Source organism: Taudactylus pleione, unplaced genomic scaffold (assembly GCF_031769625.1).
Source record: "Taudactylus pleione unplaced genomic scaffold, aTauple2 ptg000093l, whole genome shotgun sequence".
NCBI classification, from domain to species: Eukaryota; Metazoa; Chordata; class Amphibia; order Anura; family Myobatrachidae; genus Taudactylus; species Taudactylus pleione.
The window spans coordinates 19,582,447-19,604,699 of NW_028284495.1; the positions used below are offsets into that span (position 1 = coordinate 19,582,447).

The 22,253-nt window shown below is 38.4% G+C and overlaps 2 pseudogenes; one reads left to right on the plus strand and one right to left on the minus strand.

Annotated features, from left to right (window-relative positions):
* Nucleotides 1-5,874: 5,874 nt before the first annotated feature.
* LOC148526867 (5S ribosomal RNA) lies at nucleotides 5,875-5,993 on the minus strand (annotated as a pseudogene).
* A 7,230-nt stretch (nucleotides 5,994-13,223) lies between these two features.
* LOC148526868 (5S ribosomal RNA) lies at nucleotides 13,224-13,342 on the plus strand (annotated as a pseudogene).
* The last annotated feature ends 8,911 nt before the right edge of the window (nucleotides 13,343-22,253 follow it).

The following is a 22,253-nucleotide window of genomic DNA, read 5'->3' on the forward strand; positions in this document are numbered from 1 at the left end:
TTGAAGAGTACAGTAAATCATTGGCCATATTTCCAATTATGCTCCATGAGGCTTTGGTACATTAAGCTATTGACTGTAAAGTCCTTCACAATAGGCTTGATTATCTCAATAATATGGGGCAAAGAAATAACAAAGTGTCAGAGTATTTCAGAGGATATTCCAATGCAGAGTCTCATTGACTTCCTAACCAGAATTTTTTATGAAATCCTAGAATAGGACACCCAATTCATCCATACTATTTGACAGACCACATTGGATGCTCCAGCCTAGATAGGACTTCAATGATAAATCCAAAAATGAAATTAGACATTCTCTGAAAGTTCTACCGTTAGAGTGGTATTGATATTGACAGTCAGAGAATGCAAATATTTTAAAATCTCTCTTGAGACACGCTTCAAAACCAAAGAATTTTGCATCCACTAACTGCAGAAATCTCAAAGTAATACAATGAATATACAGTATGTGATAATTCCCATTTAGCCTCTAAGTTTCTCATAATGGTAAACTGCTTGCCATGCAGGAACCCTCTGATGTACCATCATTCTGTCTGTTGGCCAGTTGGGCTTTTTGGCCATTTACTGGACTTTCAAATTTTGCTTGTGCCAACCACAGCTGAAGATTCAGTGACTCCATGCTGACAATTGGTCAATACTGTGTTGTGGATCTGCTGGAAAGTATACTCAGGGGCGCCAAGAGGGGGGGGCGGGTACACTTTACCTGGGCCCAGGCTTCAAGAGGGGTCCGGGTCCGGTGCCGCCCCCCCTCCCTTCCTCCCACCTCCCTCCCTCGCAGCAACCCAGCACGTGGGAGATTGCTAGTGGCTGCTAAGTAGCAGCCACAGCAATCTCCTCTGCCAGAGGGGGAGAGCAATCACACTTATCGTGCCCCCCTCTGGCTTTGAGCAGGGCCCCTCCTCAGTGTGCAGTGCTGCTTCACGGTGCTGCTAAACTATATATTTTTTACAATTCTTCTTCAAGGGGGCGTGGCCACACCTCCCACGATTAGGCCATGCCCCCTCTTTACCGGGGCCCAGCGGCACTCCCTACGGCCCTGAGTACACTTGGCACCTCCTTAGTTTATAGCCACTGTTGCTTTTTGATTATTATTGTCACCAATCCCTGGTGATTAACAAACCACACATTTTCCCTTGTGCTTGGCTGTGCCCCTAATGTCCAGACCTGCAAGTGGTGGCTATACTACATATGTGTCCCCACACATATTTGCTGCAGTTGCACAAAACAGCCCCTCTCAGTATTCCAGGTCCTGTGAGATTCTGCTAGTGCCAGACATCTTTTTCTCATCTTTATTTGTCGAATGTGTCCAAATAACAATTTGATGTGTTTAGGACCACCAGTAGGCTGAGCTGATTAATTTGATATGAGGCATTGCATATTTATGTGTGAGTGAGCCTCTGAATACAAAGTGCTATGATTCAATGGCCCAGCTTTTTTCCATGCAAGTTCCATTTACGGACTCAGATATACAAGTGCCACATATCAAATTAATCAACAGAGTCTCCTGGTGCATCCTAGATGCATTGTATTGTAGCTAAGTTGCATATTCAGCAAAAACGACATCTGATGCTTGCAGAGTTGCTCGGGACCTGACAGTTAACTCATGACAGGCATGTTGTGCTGCGAGCTGTATTGAGGAAAGCTGTAGGAGGACACATCTGTATGTTCTAGTAGATGTTTTTCTTGTACTTATTATAATGGTATTTGTTGTTTGTTTTGTCTTTCCCCTCCTATGTTTCTCTCTGTCTAGTGTGATCAGGGCCGGTGCTTCCATTAGGCAGCTTTAGGCAGCTGCCTAAGGGCACCGGGATCTGAGGGGTGGTTCGCAGAGGCTGTTTTGGAGAAGGATGGCATGGTTTTGTCTCTCCTCCTGGTGAAACATGTTTACCACAGCGGCAGCACCCATCTACACCTGCCCCCCCACACAGTCACATTGACACACAATTAAAGCCATGGAACTCTGAGTCAGAGTCTGGTGCACTGTGTTACTGGCTGGCCCACTGCCGCTCTGCCTCCACCTCAAATCTGACAGCAGGCAGCGGGCAGCATGCCAGCACCTCAGCTTCACAACATGCTCTGCAGCTGCCAGACCTTGCAGCCCTCCTCTGATCCAGTGCTGTATGCTGAGCCCTAAACCACAGACAGTCCAGCCTAAAGGTCTGTCCACCATGGGGCTCTACACACAGTCAGCGGGACATCACCAAGAGGTAAGTAGGCTGGGGGAATATACAAGTAAAGGAGGTGCCATATGTTACTAGAAATGACTGTGTGTGTATATATATATATATATATATATATATTCCACACAGGCGGCACTCCGTGAAATAAAATTGCAGTGTGTTTTATTTCATGGAGTGTCACCTGTGTGGAGAATATGTTCAGGCTGTCTCAGATGTGAGACTTGCTGTGGAAGGCACCCGATGCATATATCTATGGAACTCATGAGTGCTGGATTGTGGCTGTATATATATATTTCTTTTTTCAATATATATATATATATATATATATATATTTATAAATATATATAAATCCTCTGGTGTCCAAAGCCCATAAATTTATGACTGAGAAGTGTGTTAAAAATATAACATCAGTTTTATGTAGTAAAATCAAATCAGGCATACAATATATTCCATAAAATATCACTGTAAAAGTAGGCTAGGAATAGGTGGAATAGTAAAACAGCACTAAGATAAAATCAGACACTGCACTGGTAGTCAAAAACAGCAGTTTAAGAAAAAAATGACTTATATTTTTTATCTTTAAAAAAAGTGATGGTAAGATGCTTATCTTTCAGGAGAGGTGTAGTCTGGGAAGACACAATACATTTTGTCATAAAGACTTTTTCATGGGTGTGCTAGTGTGAGTGGGACAGACCTCATATTTATACCCAGATCAATTTGTTAGGTAATTGTGACATCACTTCCTGTTTGGTAGACATGTGAAATGGATTCTGTATAAAAACAGTGGTAAGATACATGGAAAGAATAGAGTAAATGAATAAAGTGCTGATGTATTGAAAATAAAATCGATATTTGTATATGAAAATCGATGAGTTCCTGTCTTCTTTAGTAGGAAGCTGTATCCATCATTCAGTCAGTGCAGCTCTAGTGGCAGTGACCATCTTGGTGAAGTCCACAGATGGAGACAGCTTTTCTAAGGTGCTTATCTTGCTGGTGGCCATCTGTGGGGGGCCCTCAATAGTGAAAGTGGGCTATATCTAAATCCTTCATATAATATATATATTTATGTATGTATATATTTATACATCTCTCTCTCTCTCTCTATATATATATATATATATATATATATATAAATAACTCCAGACCGCACAGCACTCTCCTTCCCATATAGTCATAAGTTGCCGTGGTGCATGCTGTAGTATTAGATACCTGTTCCAAAGAGCAGCACTCAGTGGTCTTCAGAAGATCCATTATTTAGAAGACTGCTGAGTGCTGCTCTTTGGAACCACGTATATATATATATATATATATATAAATATATATTGTGACACAGTCAGATTAGGAGGTCCCTCTCCTGGGTAGGGGACTCCTTCCTTACACACACACAGCAGCAGGGAAGCAGCACACCAGTCTGGATGTGAGTACAAGCTGGTCGGCGCCAGTCTTTATTGTGCAAAACAGAAATAACATAAAGAAAACATAAACATAAATCCTAGCCCTGTCGGGGCATTAACTTCACAGGTAGTTCCATCACTACCAGAAACTGGCAGGGCCTAATGCCCTCGCCAGCAACAAAGCACAGCACAGTACTTACAGATAGGTTTTCCAAGTGTCTCTGAGCAAACTCCCTGTCTGCTCTCCCAGGTGAGACACTCAGCCCTAAACACACTAGGCTTATATTGGCCACTCTCAGGTGGAAAACTAACAAGCCTGTTACCAGGCTGCAAGGCCCAAAACCTGGAGTGGCCGTGGGTGGAGCCCTCCCTCTCCTCTCACCCACAACCCCCAGGTCCCAAACCGGCTTTTCAAAAAGCCGAAACTCAAGCCTGCTATACTGCAGACTTTCTCCTGGGGGTTTAAAACACAAAAGACAGGAATCTGGGACAAATGTACCTGCCACAGACCACTTTACCAGTGATCCTATCGCAATATATATACACCGTATATATACAGTATATATATATATATATATATTTTTTTTTTATATTTGATAAGGGGAAGTGCCAGCACCAACTTATATGTTAAACAGAGGTTTTCCACCACGGTCGTGTATAATACGTTCTCCCCAAAAATACAGGGTGTCAGCTAGACCTAGTATACAAAGACCTTTGGAGGAGGCCCTTATGTGCAAATGTTATAGATTTACCAGGTTCAAAGTGACTGACGTATATCTTGTTTAAAAAGTGCAATAGTGCAAACAATATGTCAGTGTACAACTGACATGTACCTTATTAAGTGCAAATGTGCAACAGATGTGTGTATATGCTAGTGAAGAAACTAAACTGTGACCAATTTAAAAGTTTAAAAATATTGTACCAATTTAATATAAAAATACATATATCAAAACAAATGAACATAAATAGATATTCATAAGCATCTCATAATTGACCACGTAGGCTGGCCAAGACGTTCATATCAAGGCACAATTGTGCAAATGTTATATAAAGTGCAATGATAGTGAGTAATAAATATCTAAAAATAATAAATATAAAATCAGACTAAATGATATAAATATACACATATAAATATAGCAGCACGACTGAGTATATATAAGAGAACAATTAATAAACCAGAAAAATTGAAATGAAAATTATTAAAAAATTGTTAAAAAAGCTTGGAAGGATTCATGTGAGGCTTAAATGTATTAAGTTCATCTCAGGCAAGAGACAGCTGTTCCAACGCGTTTCATCCACAACTGGACTTCATCAAGGGGTGCTGCTAATCTGGGGTTATCCCTTTTTATACCCCTCTTCTCAACAGGACTCAATTTACTCATTTAACCCTGCCAGTGATGTCACTTCCGTTTAACAACATGCGGAAGTGTGTCCCAACAAATTCGAAGTACTTGAAAACATATCTAGGCAGTACTGTGTGGCTAACGATACAAGCCACACTTCTTTCTGGAGCCCTACTGTCCTCTGATTAGTTCTGTGTTCGTTCCCTACTTCTATTTCTCCGTCACGTCACTTCCGCCCTTCTCTCGCATCATCTCTCCACGGTGAGCGTCAGCATGGATGTTGCACATGCGTGGTGGAACCTCCGTCCTTACTGCTGTGCGTGGTGACTTCTGCCCCAATATATTCATCCGTCTTATGGTCTGTTTTGAGCATGCATCAGCGCAAGAGATGTAGCGTTCAGATAACCTCATTTTTGCTGAGGGCATCTATGTCACCCTTACGTTTTGGATGCTGGTAATCAAAAAAGAAAATATTTTACAGACCAACATATTAGAAATTGGTTTAAACATTGCTGCACAGAATATAATCAAATTTAGTAATCAATGTAATGATGAAAGAGAAAGTTTCAATATATAGAAATAAGCCATTAAATACGCACTATGTATATTAATTCATCATCATTGGCCATGTATATCCCAATGTGTCAAATGCTTGTATGTAAATATTCAAAAATGCTCAAAATTGCTTATATATTTTAAAAAAATCCACAATAAAAAAAGGGGGTTAATGAAGGGGAAAGTGCATGGAAAGAAAACCCTTAGATGAAACTTGAGAAATTGGTGAAGAAGGAGATGATATGGTGGTGACTTGTTCCTGGAGGTTCATGTTGTAATTCATTCATGGCTTGGACCGTTTGTTTGTAGTCCACATTAATTCTTGATCTTGAGGTGCCCGCCTTTCAAAAAAGGATTGAGTGGCTGACCGCCCTGCTAGTGATATAGGTATCTACAACACTAGGTATTCCCAGGAGGTCTCCCATCCAAGTACTGACCCAGCCCAATTGTGCTTAGCTTCCAAGGTCAGACGATATTGGGCGTAAGTGCAATGGTAAGGTTGTAGATACTTCTGAAATATCCCCAGCTGACCAACTCATCCTATTAAAGGAAGGGGGCTATCTCATAGTTCTCGTTGAAGCCCGTCGGGCCATGGTGTTAAGTTGAAATATCCAAAACATCTCTCTTTTCTACAGTTTGTTGCCCAATTCTCCTCCTCTGTAACCCAGTGTAACCTGTTCTATCGCCTTGAAAGTTAATTATTCAGGATTAGATGCATGATGACTGATGAAGTGCCTGGAAACCGAATGCCCTTCTACTTTATTTTTAATATTTCGAATATACTCTTCAATTCTTAGTTTCATGGGTCTTTTGGTTTTCCCTACATATTTCAGGCCGCATTTACACTCCAATATATAGATCACTGATGTAGAATTGCAATTTAAAAAGATTTAATTTTATATTCATTGGAATCATTAAAATTCTAAAAGACTTTTCTTCATGGATTTAAGTATTTACAAATGCTGCATCTACCACATTTATAGCTTCCCAAGCATGGGGGAAGAGAGTCCTTTCTTGTCTGACTCACATCCCTTAATTTGCTTGGTGCTAAGGTATCTTTCAAATTCCTGCTTTTTTTTTAAGAGAATGGTAGGTTTAGGGGTAGAATGTCTTTAAGAACAGGGTCCATGAGCAAAATATTCCAGTGCTTCTGTAGGCATCCCTTGATTTTACTCTCATGTCCATTATAGGTCGTGATAAAGGGTACAACATTATTCTTAATTGTTTTATCTCTGTATTTCAGCAGATCTTCTCTCTTAAGGTCTTTTGTTTTTTCTGCTGCCTTTGTTAGAAGTTCTACTGGATAATCTTTATCTGGGAACCTTTCTGTGTAGAGTCTAATCTGATTCTCACAGTCACTCTCTTTCATACAGTTCCTCTTAATCCTGTGAAACTGGGAATAAAGGATGTTGTTCTTCCATTTTTTGAGGTGTCCACTTCTATAATGTAGGTAACTGTTTGTGTCAACCTCTTTAATTAAGTTTTTCGTAATCACTATCCCTTCTTCTTTGCTCAGGACGAGGTCTAAAAACTCCACTGATGTGGCACTAAAATGAGATGTGAATTTAAGGTTCAAATCGTTGCTGCCAATAAAATTAAAAAATTGGTTAAAATCTTCCTCTGTGCCCTTCCAAATAATGAGGATGTCATCGATGTATCTTTTATACATGACTATATTGTTGCTAAAGGGATTATTGGTATAAATATATTTGTTCTCCCAATGTCCCATAAAAATATAGGCAAAGCTGGGTGCAAATGTGGTGCCCATAGCTGTTCTACACACTTGGCGATAAAACACATCTAAAAATTATAAATAACTGTGATTTAATATAAAAGTCATAAGATCACATAAAAACTCACGGTGTGTGGTCTCCATGTTTTCATCCTCCTCCATGGCCATTCTACATGCATTCACCCCTTTGTCGTGTTCAACTCGTATAGTGGTCTCCCTGAACAAGGGGTTCCCTGGGTCATGTGTAGTGCCTGGGCCTGGTGATAAAAAATGATGTTCATTGTCACTATTGGAGTTGAGACTTTGTAATGCAGGAAATCTATTCCTTGTATCAATCCTGGGTTTAGGTGATGGTCTCCATACATCGCTCCTGAATTCATTCACCTTTCTTGATTGAAATTGGTGATCATTATGTTCATCTCTTCTCCGATCGTTCCTTCTCACGTGGTTGGAAGTATTAAATCTACTCCATTGTTTAACTTTGTTTTCAGCATAGTCCTGTTTGTCTCTCAAAAAAAAATTTTCTTTGCCTTTAATGACTGTTTCTTCTATTTTCTCAAGCTTTTTATTCAAAACTTTCTCATTCTCCTTATAATTCGCCTCTGCTTTATATTCCTCCATCATGCTTTCTTTACTCTTTATCTTTGTTTCAAGTTCCATCATCAAGTCTCGCTTCTCACTGATTATCAATTGCATGAGTTCCACTGAACATTTATGTAAAATACTGTCCCATTTCTCCATGAAGCTAGCTCTTTCCACCCCAAAGGTGGGATTTTTCAAAAGTCTTAGGCCTCTTGGAACTCTATTTACAGAGATATAATGCTCAAGGCATTTTATATCCCACCATGTTTTGATTTCTTTAGTTAAAAGTTTCTCCATGTCACAAAATAAATTATCCAGATTCTCAGTAGGAATTTCTGGTATAACGGCTGTGCTGCTCTCTTTGAAAATCCTCTGGCATAAGTCATTCCTTTTGTTGGCTCTTTCATTATTTCAAAACATTGTGTAAACTGACTAATGTTTAAGGAGGCTGCTGGAGGCACAATAATCCAAAATGCTAATTTGTGATAAGGGGAAGTGCCAGTGCCAACTTATATGTTAAACAGAGGTTTTCCACCACGGTCGTGTATAATAGGTTCTCCCCAAATATACAGGGTGTCAGCTAGACCTAGTCTACAAAGACCTTTTTTGAAAGGTGGTCACCTCAAGATCATGAATTAACGTGAACTACAAACAAACGGTCCAAGCCATGAATGATTTACAACATGAACCTCCAGGAACAAGTCACCACCATATCATCTCCTTCTTCACCAATTTCTCAAGTTTCATCTAAGGGATTTCTTTCCATGCACTTTCCCCTTCATTTATCCCCCTTTTTATTGTGGAATTTTTTTAAATATATAAGCAATTTTGAGCATTTTTGAATATTTACATACAAGCATTTGACACATTGGGATATACATGGCCAAAGATGATAAACTAATATACATGGTCTGTATTTAACAGCTTATTTCTATATATTGAAACTTTCTCTTTCATCATTACATTGATTACTAAATTTGATTATATTCTGTGCAGCAACGTTTAAACCAATTTCTAATATGTTGGTCTGTAAAATATTTTCTTTTTTGATTAGCAGCATCCAAAACATAAGGGTGACATAGATGCCCTCAGCAATAATGAGGTTATCTGGACGCTACATCTCTTGCACTGATGCATGCGCAAAACAGACCATTAGACGGATGAATATATTGGGGCAGAAGTCACCACGCACAGCAGTAAGGACGGAGGTTCCACCATGCATGTGCAACATCCATGCTGAGGCTCACCATGGAGAGATGATGCGAGAGAAGGGTGGAAGTGAAGGAAGTGACTAAACTGAGAAAAGGGCGGAAGTGATGCGATGGAGAAATAGAAGTAGGGAACAAACACAGAACTAATCAGAGGACAGTCGGGCTCCAGAAAGAAGTGTGGCTTGTATCGTTAGCCACACAGTACTGCCTAGATATGTTTTCAAGTACTTTAAATTTGTTGGGACACACTTCCGCATGTTGTTAACCAGAAGTGACGTCACTGGTGGGGTTAAACAAGTTAATTGAGTCCAGTTGGGAAGAGGGGTATAAAAAGGGATAACCCCAGATTGGCAGCACCCCTTGATGAAGTCCAGTTGTGGATGAAATGCGTTGGGACAGCTGTCTCTTGCCTGAGATGAACTTAACACAGATAAGCCTCACATGAATCCTTCCAAGCTTTTTTAACAATTTTTTAACAATTTTCATCTTTTCTGGTTTATTAATTGATCTCTTGTATATACTCAGTTGTGCTGCTATATTTATATGTGTATATTTATATCATTTAGTCTGATTTTATATTTATTATTTTTAGATATTTATTACGCACTATCATTGCACTTTATATAACATTTGCACAATTGTGCCTTGATATGAATGTCTTGGCCAGCCTACGTGGTCAATTATGAGATGCTTATGAATATCTATTTATGTTCATTTGTTTTGATATATGTATTTTTATATTAAATTGGTACAATATTTTTCAACTTTTAAAATGGTCACAGTTTAGTTTCTTCACTAGTATATACACACATCTGTTGCACATTTGCACTTAATAAGGTACATGTCAGTTGTACACTGATATATTGTTTGCACTATTGTACTTTTTAAACAAGGTATATGTCAGTTGCTTTGAACCTTGTACATCTATTATATTACATTTGCACATAAGGGCCTCCTGCTATGGTCTTTGTACACTAGGTCTAGCTGACACCCTGTATATTTGGGGAGAACGTATTATTCACGACCGTGGTCGAAAATCTCTGTTTAACATATAAGTTGGCGCTGGCACTTCCCCTTATCAAAAATTAGCAGTTTGGATTATTGTGCCTCCAGCAGCCTCCTTAAACATTAGTCAGTTTACACAATGTTTAGAAATAATGAAAGAGCCAACAAAAGGAATGACTTATGCTATAGGATTTTCAATGAGAGCAGCACAGCCATTATACCAGAAATTCCTACTGAGAATCTGGATAATTTATTTTGTGACATGGAGAAACATTTAACTAAAGAAATCAAAACATGGTGGTATATAAAAGGCCTTGAGCATTATATCTCTGTAAATAGAGTTCCAAGAGGCCTAAGACTTTTGAAAAATTTCACCTTTGGGGTGGAAAGAGCTAGCTTCATAGAGAAATGGGACAGTATTTTACATAAATGTTCAGTGGAACTCATGCAATTGATAATCAGTGAGAAGCGAGACTTGATGATGGAACTTGAAACAAAGATAAAGAGTAAAGAAAGCATGATGGAGGAATATAAAGCAGAGGCGGATTATAAGGAGAATGAGAAAGTTTTGAATAAAAAGCTTGAGAAAATAGAAGAAACAGTCATTAAAGGCAAAGAAAAAAAAAATTTTGAGAGACAAACAGGACTATGCTGAAAACAAAGTTAAACAATGGAGTAGATTTAATACTTCCAACCACGTGAGAAGGAACGATCGGAGAAGAGATGAACATAATGATCACCAATTTCAATCAAGAAAGGTAAATGAATTCAGAAGCGATGTATGGAGACAATCACCTAAACCCAGGATTGATACAAGGAATAGATTTTCTGCATTACAAAGACTCAACTCCAATAGTGACAATGAACATCATTTTTTATCACCAGGCCCAGGCTCTACACACAACCCAGGTAACCCCTTGTTCAGGGAGACCACTATACGAGCCTCACCGCTAAAAAGAAGAATAGGAGAAGGAGAGGAAAACAGGGCGGTGGGAGGCAGGACCATAAAAAGGAGGAATCTCCAGTAGACCTAAAAAATAAAGGCATCTACAATCTTTCCTCACACACTTTCACCAGACCCGAAATTAATCTACTGAGTAAAGGTCTAAATTATGCCCCTACTTCCAACATGAACAAATTTGATATGTTCATTTACCTAAATAAATATGTGAGAAACCTGAATTTGAAGAGACATTTTATAAGGAAGGAAACGGCCCCTATAAAGAATTATCAAGAGATAATATCTAAATCCGGTTTAAAAAATAAATCAACTTATTATCCTTTGGAATCTAAAAGTAGTCACATTGAAATTTTTTATGAAAAGGTGAAGAAGGATTTATGTGATCTGGACATAAAGAAGGTCACAAATAAGAATCTTAAGAATGATGAAAAACATGCACTGAAGGAACTTCAAAAAAATAAGGAGATCATCATAAAACAAGCTGATAAAGGGGGAGGATTGGTACTAATGGACAGGCAAGCCTATGTGAAAGAAGCTAATAGGCTGCTGGGTGACAAGGATTCATACATTATATTACCGACAGACCCTGTAGATGATTTCACAGAGGAGCTTAGAACTTTACTACTACGGTGCCTCCGAGATTGAACCTTATGCAAAGAAGAGTACCAGTATCTTATGAAAACCAATCCTACTACCCCCATTTTTTATTTTCTGCCCAAGATACACAAATCACTTATCAATCCACCGGGCAGACCTGTTGTGGCTGGGATAGATTCATTAACTTCTCACCTTTCAGAATACGTGGATGTTTTCCTGCAAAAATATGTGGTCAAATTAGATTCTTATTTGAAAGATACCACAAATTTGTTACAATGCATTGAGGTAATTGAATGGAGAGATAATTACAAATGGATTACTATTGATGTACAAGCCCTATATACTTGTATTGAAAATGACAAAGGGGTGAATGCATGTAGAATGGCCATGGAGGAGGATGAAAACATGGAGACCACACACCATGAGTTTTTATGTGATCTTATGACTTTTATATTAAGTCACAATTATTTAAAATTTTCTCTTTAGCAACAATATAGTCATGTATAAAAGATACATTGATGACATCCTTATTATTTGGAAGGGCACAGAGGAAGATTTTAACCAATTTTTTAATTTTATTGGCAGCAACAATATGAACCTTAAATTCACATCTCATTTTAGTGCCACATCAGTGGAGTTTTTAGACCTATCCTGAGCAAAGAAGAAGGGATAGTGATTACGAAAAACTTAATTAAAGAGGTTGACACAAACAGTTACCTACATTATAGAAATGGACACCTCAAAAAATGGAAGAACAACATCCCTTATTCCCAGTTTCACAGGATTAAGAGGAACTGTATGAAAGAGAGTGACTGTGAGAATCAGATTAGACTCTACACAGAAAGGTTCCCAGATAAAGATTATCCAGTAGAACTTCTAACAAAGGCAGCAGAAAAAACAAAAGACCTTAAGAGAGAAGATCTGCTGAAATACAGAGATAAAACAATTAAGAATAATGTTGTACCCTTTATCACGACCTATAATGGACATGAGAGTAAAATCAAGGGATGCCTACAGAAGCACTGGAATATTTTGCTCATAGACCCTGTTCTTAAAGACATTCTACCCCTAAACCTACCATTCTCTTCAAAAACAGCAGGAATTTGAAAGATACCTTAGCACCAAGCATGATAAGGGATGTGAGTCAGACAAGAAAGGACTCTCTTCCCCCATGCTTGGGATGCTATAAATGTGGTAGATGCAGCATTTGTAAATACTTAAATCCATGGAGAAAAGTCTATTATAATTTTAATGATTCCAAGGAATATAAAATTAAAAACTTTTTAAATTGCAATTCCACATCAGTGATATATATATTGGAGTGTAAATGCGGCCTGAAATATGTAGGGAAAACCAAAAGACACTTGAAACTAAGAATTCAAGAGCATATTCGAAATATTAAAAATAAAGTTGAAGGGCTTGCGGTTTCCAGGCACTTCATCAGTCATCATGCATCTAATCCTGAAGAATTAATTTCCAAGGCAATAGAACAGGTTACACTGGATGACAGAGGAGGAGATTTGGGCAACAGAGAGATGTTTTGGATATTTCAACTTAACACCATGGCCCCGACTGGCTTCAACGAGAACTATGAGATAGCCCCCTTCCTTTAATAGGATGAATTGGTCAGCTGGGGATATTTCAGAAGTATCTACAACCTTACCATTGCACTTACGCCCAATCTCGTCTGATCTTGGAAGCTAAGCACAATTGGGCTGGGTCAGTACTTGGATGGGAGACTTCTTGGGAATACCTAGTGTTGTAGATACCTATATCACTTGCAGGGTGGTCAGCCACTCTATCCTTTTTTGAAAGGTGGGCACCTCAAGATCAAGAATTAATGTGGACTACAAACAAACGGTCCAAGCCATGAATGAATTACAACATGAACCTCCAGGAACAAGTCACCACCACATCATCTCCTTCTTCACCAATTTCTCAAGTTTCATCTAAGGGATTTCTTTCCATGCACTTTCCCCTTCATTTATCCCCCTTTTTTATTGTGGAATTTTTTTAAATATATAAGCAATTTTGAGCATTTTTGAATATTTACATACAAGCATTTGACACATTGGGATATACATGGCCAATGATGATAAATTAATATACATAGTCTGTATTTAACGGCTTATTTCTATATATTGAAACTTTCTCTTTCATCATTACATTGATTACTAAATTTGATTATATTCTGTGCAGCAACGTTTAAACCAATTTCTAATATGTTGGTCTGTAAAATATTTTCTTTTTTGATTACCAGCATCCAAAATGTAAAGATGACATAGATGCCCTCAGCAATAATGAGGCTATTTGAACACTACATCTCTTGCGCTGACTCATGCGCAAAACAGACCATAAGACGGATGAATATATTGGGGTAGAAGTCACCACGCACAGCAGTAAGGACGGAGGTTCCACCATGCATGTGCAACATCCATGCTGAAGCTCACCATGGAGAGATGATGTGAGAGAAGGGTGGAAGAGAAGGAAGAGACTAAACTGAGAAAAGGGCGGAAGTGACACGACGGAGAAATAGAAGTAGGGAATGAACACAGAACTAATCAGAGGACAGTCGGGCTCCAGAAAGAAGAGTGGCTTGTATCGTTAGCCACACAGTACTGCCTAGATATGTTTTCAAGTACTTTAAATTTGTTGGGACACACTTCCGCATGTTGTTAACCGGAAGTGACATCACTGGCGGGGTTAAATGAGTAAATTGAGTCCTGTTGGGAAGAGGGGTATAAAAAGGGATAACTCCAGATTGACAGCACCCCTTGATGAAGTCCAGTTGTGGATGAAACGCGTTGGAACAGCTGCCTCTTGCCTGAGATGAACTTAACACTGATAAGCCTCACATGAATCCTTCCAAGCTTTTTTAACAATTTTTTAACAATTTTCATCTTTTTCTGGTTTATTAATTGTTCTCTTGTATATACTCAGTTGTGCTGCTATATTTATATGTGTATATTTATATCATTTAGTCTTATTTTATATTTTTTATTTTTAGATATTTATTACGCACTATCATTGCACTTTATATAACATTTGCACAATTGTGCCTTGATATGAATGTCTTGGCCAGCCTACGTGGTCAATTATGAGATGCTTATGAATATCTATTTATGTTCATTTGTTTTGATATATGTATTTTTATATTAAATTGGTACAATATTTTTAAACTTTTAAATTGGTCACAGTTTAGTTTCTTCACTAGTATATGCACACATCTGTTGCACATTTGCACTTAATAAGGTACATGTCAGTTGTACACTGACATAATGTTTGCACTATTGCACTTTTTAAACAAGGTATACATCAGTCACTTTGAACCTGGTACATCTATAACAAATATATATATATATATATATATATATATATATATATATGTGTGTGTGTGTGTAATGTACAAGTGGCCTGGCACTCTGCTGACCCAAATATGGATATATACCTTGCTCCAGGTGCCCTCTGGAGGTGGAGATCACTCCCCTCTATACAAACATGGTAGAAAGATCAGCGGCACTCAGGAGGCTTCATATGAGTGAAGAAAAGACACCTTTTTCTTCACTCATATGAAGCCTCCTGAGTGCCGCTGATCTTTCTGCCATGTTTATATATGTGTGTATAAATATATCTATGTATATCCATATGTGTATAAAATATGTATGTGTGTATAGTATCATATGTGTTTTATCTGTCTATCTATCTATCTATCTATCTATCTATCTATCTATCTATCTATCTATTTATCTGTCCTTCCTGTGTCCCCCGACTATACTACCTGCATGTACCTGATGGGCTAAAGAGTGTGTATTGGGGGGGAGTAGACAGAAGATTTACCTAGGTTGCCGAGGAACCTTGCACTGGCCCTGAGTGTGACATGGATAATACTAAACCGATGGCCATTAAGGTTATATTTTTTAATGTTCAGGGCTTGAATGTTCCAGTAAATTGCTCTAGGGTCTTCATATTTGTCTAGGCATTTATAGTGCCAAAGTAAGTTGAGGTAGAGTGGTTAACCATCTAGGCACCTCTTGCCTGTTATTTCTTTTGCAGTGAATTCATGCAAATTATTTATCAAAAATTATGTAAAAAAATAACAAGCATATATATATATTCCAAATAGCAGCACTCAGCGGTCTGATAAAAAACAACTCCTCACAGTTTCACTGAAGCAACATTTTGGGCTTTAATGCCCTTCGGCAGGCTGCATACATATCACGAAGACGAAGGGTATTAAAGACTGAAACGTTGCTTCAGTGAAACTGTGAGGAGTTGTTTTTTAGCAAACCGCTGAGTGCTGCTATTTAAATTCTATGTGCATTACCATTGCAGCATGCACCGCATCCAGCTTTGATCATAAGGGAAGGAGTGTGCCACACTATCTGGAGTTTTTTTTATTTATTTATATATATATATATATATATATATATATAATAAGGGCACAGTTGTGCAATTATGTTAAGGTTGAAATGAAAAAACAGAAATCTCTATAAATAATTCTGGAGGGGGTGCATGGTGTTTAAGGGGCTACACCTCAAAAGCTATAGGAAATTTGGCATGGACAAGAAGAACTATTGCTCTGTGCCAAATGTCAGGGCAAAAAAAATAAAAAAATAGGATTTGGTAACAATCTAAAGTTCCAACTGTCAGTTTTTCTGACACACTCTGTTAGGACCACTTTTCTGCTGTTCTCTATGGGGGATTTTTGGGAAGGCATAACTCAGGGTAGAGGGCAAAGTTAGACTTGTGTTTTGTTTTATTAGGTAGCTATTGTTCCAGGGTAGGGCATTTAGGGGTTTAGGTAATTGAGAAAGTTACAGTTTTCAAACTTTTAGCTCACAATTGTGCCATTATAGAGATAGGAAGCTTCAATTGATTGTGCAGCCTCAGCAGGTTCCTTCAGCAGGTGTACCAACTGTGGCTTCACTTGGGTGCACCAAGATGGTGGCCCAGTGTGGGCAGCAGCAATGGTGGGACCTAGGGGAAGCGGCAGACAGATTATCGGCGGTGTGTGGTCGGTGGTGAAGGATGCGGGACCTGAGCGTCATTTTTTAATTTCAAAGATGGCTGCCACATGCCAATCACAGTCCAACAAGAGTGGGGCAGCAGTGAAGACCTGCTGAAGAAAGAAGATGCCAGGGAAGTCCTGCATGGGTGGCAGCCATGCAAAATAGCTTAAAGGCCACCACCCACCAGGTGAAGTCACCATGAAGAGATATTAAAATCTTGAAACATTGATTTAATTTCTGCCAGCATCATGGTATGATTTCTGAGTGCCGCCTTCTGTACGTTTTATATATATATATATATATATATATATTTTTTTTTTTTTTTCCATAGACAAAAAACCTTATAGTTTCACATGTCCTATTAAGGATTCTTATACAAGATCTGAAATTTCACAAAACCTACTGAATTTGTGCCACTCAAATGTAAAAAAGCAAAGCAATACCGGTCATTAAGGCTGATGCCTTAATGGACATGTGTGTATTACAATGAGCACACAATTCTGTGAATTATCAGCTCCACCGTTTTTTGAGTGACAGCAATCTTGACAGTGCTGAAACTGCAGTTAACTACAGGGTGTGATGGCATACCATATCTGTATTGCGCAAGGAATACGTCCTTTAAGGCATCAGCCTTAGTGATCAGAATTTCATTGCTTTTTTAAGTTTGAGTGGCACAAATTCAGTAGGTTTTGTGAAATTTCAGATCATGTCTAAGAAGCCTTAATGGGACATGTGAAACTGCAAGGTTTTTGTCTATGGAAAAAATAAAAATTAAAAATATAAATATATATTTACAGTAAAAATATATATAAAACGTACAGAAGGCGGCACTCAGAAATCAAACCATGATGCTGGCAGAAATTAACTCAATGTTTCAAGATTTTAATATCTCTTCATCAGGACATATTAAGTAATCAAATAATGCAGTCAATGTTTCGGTGCTGCCATTGCACCTTTATCAAGACAGGTATTACATAAAGAAGTACATCCTACAACCTTAAGTAATACCTGTCTTGATAAAGGTGCAATGGCAGCACCAAATGTTAAACTGCATTATATGATTACTTAAATACAGATTATTTATCATTGTGATATGTAAGTTTGGAGTGTTTGATTCACTCTATTGGATTTGGACACCCTGGCATTTTGACATTTTTTATTGAGTTCCGGACAACACTATGTGTTAACACTGACAAAGTTAATTCTGAAACACAGTAGGGCATGGCTTGTGGATGCTACGATCATGTGTCCCATCATTACCAGTGCCCGATCCCCGGCCTGAGGTGAAGAGACGTTCTGCAGCTCCTGAGCGAGTGGTGTGTGGCTTGTCTCCGAGGATGAGAGTGGTTGACGGTGTTTGCCGGTTACACATACATTTAACTTAGTGGTAATCAGCCCACTCAGGGTCTCATTCAGACCCGCTCGCGAGCGCAGGACGCTCGCAAGCGGGTCAATGGTACCCAAATGTGCATTCACATGATGGAGGGAGCCCCGTCGTGTGCATGCGCAAGACCCGATAGCGACAGCCAAGCTGTCGCTCCGGGTCTCGCACCAAAGGGGGCATGCTGTCGATGGTGAGTGACAGCACGCCCCCTTTGGTGGGCGTGCCAGGGGCGTAGTTGCCAGACGGAGGCGTTCCTATGGGAACGCCTACCGTCTGGGTCCGGCCCCACTGACATCACTAGTGAGCCAAAATCACTCCAGGGCTTGCAGCAGCAAGACCCTACCACAGGGTCTCGTCGCAAGCCCGATGGTCGCGATGGTCTTGACCATCGTGACCATCATCATGGACGCTCGCATAAGCTGTGGGTGGTCACCCACAGCTATGCGAGCATCCAAGAGGCCGCTCCATTTTTAAGTAGGTGGACCCTGATTCAGAGCGAGCGCTCTGGTCCGAGCGTCCGGCTCTGAATCAGGCCCTCAGTGTGATATATGGTATGAGCGTACATGTTCACAGATAGTGTTGTCTGTATACGTTTTATGATTAAACTTTTATAAGCACTATGGAGCACCCCCTTTGCTCTTTATTTTAACATATATGATACCCTGTGGGATTCCAAGAGACCTTTGAAAAGGGGAGCAGCGGCTCTAATTCCTGGAGCCTAGTGCATATTCCACATCCTTTAGTAGGATAATAAGTGCTGGACTTATTATATTTATCTTGCGTATCAGCAAGCGGTAATATGAGCACCTGCTTACATTAAATGTATGTACATATATATATATATATATATATATACACACACAGATGGAAGTAGCTCTAATATAGAATACATACTGAATAGAAATGAGGTTCAGTATGTATTGCGCCTGAATATTGCCTCCATCTGCCAGCTTAAATATCCTATTTGAGAAGTTGAGATTCATGCTGGCAGAAGTAAATGTGTGTGTTTATATATTTATATACTGTATAACCATAGAATACCATTATTTAGTGCTAAGGTCAATTATGGCAGCACCTCAAAGTGGAACCCCTGTCAGCAGGAACCAGATGAATATTACAATTGAAATAATGAACCTAAGGGTGCTAATTTACAATGTATTACACATTATATAAAGAATTAAATTTTATAAAATATGGACAGTTCATATCCTTAAGGTGAATACTTATGCTTGTTTCAGCTTGAAGTGGTCCAAATAGTTATTCACTTGATTTTTCCTTTGTATTATAAATAGGGCTACAATGGTGAGTGGAAATGTCTTGTAATTATATCCTCACACCAAAAAATTGCCCAAGAGAGATTTTGTTAGTAATTCTCACAATATTTTTTTTTATTGCTAAAATAATTTAGACAAATTCAAAGGTTTCTTACATCATATGGATATGGCACTGATAACCGAGTTATCGGTGCCATGTCCATCCATCATACGTCAGGCCCTCATCAATGAGTTCACACCCTTAAGGGTGGGTGGGTGTTAACATCTACTGTACCTAACAAAGACATTGGCTTTTTGACACAATTTTATATGTTGTAAGAAACACTTGACTTTGTCTAAATCATTTTAAAAAAAATTAAATATTGTGACACTTTTTCACCACTTCAAGCTGAAACAAGCCCAAGTATACACCTTAAGAATATGAACTGGCCGTATTTTACAGTATATCATTTTTAATATAATCTTTACAGGTGTAATCTATGTTGGTGCATCTGATGGTGTGAGCGATGCATCAAATGGTGCATCTTAATGCACACACCGTTAGATTAGTGCCACAGCCAGTGGGGATCTCTGTAGGAATCACAGAGGTGGCAGTACTAGCTTAATACTAGCACTCGTGGCTGCAATTGTGTAAATTTACATAAAAATCTGTTTATTTTTTATTATATTTTCTACTTTTCATGTATATTAATTATATCGTACCATATTTTAATTCAGTAGTATAGAATTTTCAATGACTGAATATTAATTAACATATTTAAGTCTTTTTTTCTTAATTAGTTTCTAGCTATCAAAAGGAATATGAAAATAAATGAATAATAAAATATATTTACATAAATGTTTGTGTCACATTTAAATAATCATAAAACATATTTAAAAAAGCCTAACTCTCTCATTCACAGTGCTGATGAGAGTATACATGCAAACAACCCCAATATTAAGTCATTAACATTTTCTAGTTATATTTATGCTCTATTTAGAGAGTGTAGAAATGTTACATTCAATTTGTTCTTCTCATTTTCACCCATGTGACACTTTACTTTTTCTTCCTAGTTTTAAAGTGAATTGAAATGCTTTGAAAAAGTTTATAATGATTGCAGACAAGACAAAAAGTTTATCACAGTGCAACATGAAAAATAACACTATTAGAGCAAAACAGGGAAACTACTGTAGATGAAAATGCATTACCCTAAAAGGATTGCTCAGACAGCTTTGAATTCAAGCTACAATAGTAACAAGCAAAGCATCTGCAGTAGTGCAGCAATTAATAGCTATTTAAAGAAACTGCAGCGTCTCAAAGCAGCATCACAGAATATAGCTTGAGATCACAGAAGTTCAAGATGCAAGATATAACCTAAAGACATTCTTTTATGAACACAATAATATTCGACTGACAGCAGCACTAAAATAGTGGAGAATAAAATGGGTATATGGTTTTTGTAGACTTTCATTTAGCTGGAAAATGGAACTGTGACTGCTATCCATTCATGTGCAATGTCATGTGTTACAAAGGGTTCAATTACCGCTGTTAGCAAATCATTTAAGATGCTGAGAACATTTATCAATCCTGCATGGCCTCATAGCCCAATCCAGTGCAATTTGTTTTCGTGTATATTCAGTAGGGATGTGCGCGAACCCCTGTGTTTTGGTTTTGGTTATGGATTTGTATCTCCTTCGTGTTAATGATCTGAATTTGGTTTTGGTAAAACAATCCTTGCGTATTTTGGTTTTGGTTTTGAATCTGTATTTTTTTCTAAAAAAATCACAAAATCAGCTAAAATCACTTTGGGCCTGTTTTTGTTCCTACAGTATTATTAACTTCAATTAATTTCCACTCATTTCCAGTCAATTTTGACCACCTCACAGCTCACAATTTTGTTTTCATCCAGTTTAGGCCCATCATTTGCATCAAACTAGCTGGCTGACTAAGCTAAGTGGCAGCAGTGGGCAGCAGAAACACATGGCAGTTCAACTTCAAGCATGGCACATAAGGAAACATATGTTTTCATTAATCAAGAGGCCTGAGGGAGATGGAGTATGTATGTAGTTGAATACATGAAAAGGAAGGTTTGATTCATAGTAAATTTTATGTAAGTTTTTGATTCCAAAGCAAATTTATGAGGGAGGGGGGTGTCATTTTCAAAGAATATTTGACTCATTCACATCAGTCCTTGCCTCAGTTGAGCTCTTGTGGTCATCCAGTTTTTTTTTTTTTTTTACAAATGAAAGGGGCATGCAGGAGATGCTGTCTGTGGCAGCACACACAATGATCAGGAAGGGGCAGAGGGATTTTTAAAGTCTGGTACTAAACATCTGTTATCATTGTGCTTCTGGGATTATGGATGGGAAGGCTGAAATGGGAGGAGAGAGAGAACATCTCCAGATACCATCACAAAATAGCCTTTCCATTTGGTACTTGAGTTGCATCTAGCCAAACATGGCTGCTATGATCAAGGAAAACCAAGCCCACCAGTTTGGAATCAACAAATCAAGGTTTAAAAATGGCATAAGAGTATTTTGCAAGTATAGCTATTTGTGATTTTAGTTGAAATAAATACAGAATTAAACTAAAAAAAACAAAAAAAATGGAAGCATCAGAGCAGTGGCACAAAAGCACGGCAGTTTTAAAAATTATAGGACATCTATTAAACTTTGCAACACAGCAGTGGCAGACAGGATGGCAGTTTTATAAACTATAAAATTAAAAATGTGAGGCAGCAATGCCCCAAATAGCAAATAATGCAAAAAAAGAGGTACAAGATGGAAATTGTCCTTGGGCCCTTCCACCCACCCATACGTTGTATATAGGACATGCACAGTCTAACAAACCAATCACTTCAGTGACAGGGACTTCCAATTGTGGGAGAAGCAATTGGTTTATTTGGGCCAACACAAAACAAGCTACCAAACCTAGGATCGAGCACGGTCGCCAAATGTAATGCTCCAATTGGAAGATCCTGACAACCCTTGGATCCAGGCAAAGCAAATAAAGGACTTAATCTACAAGTCCGA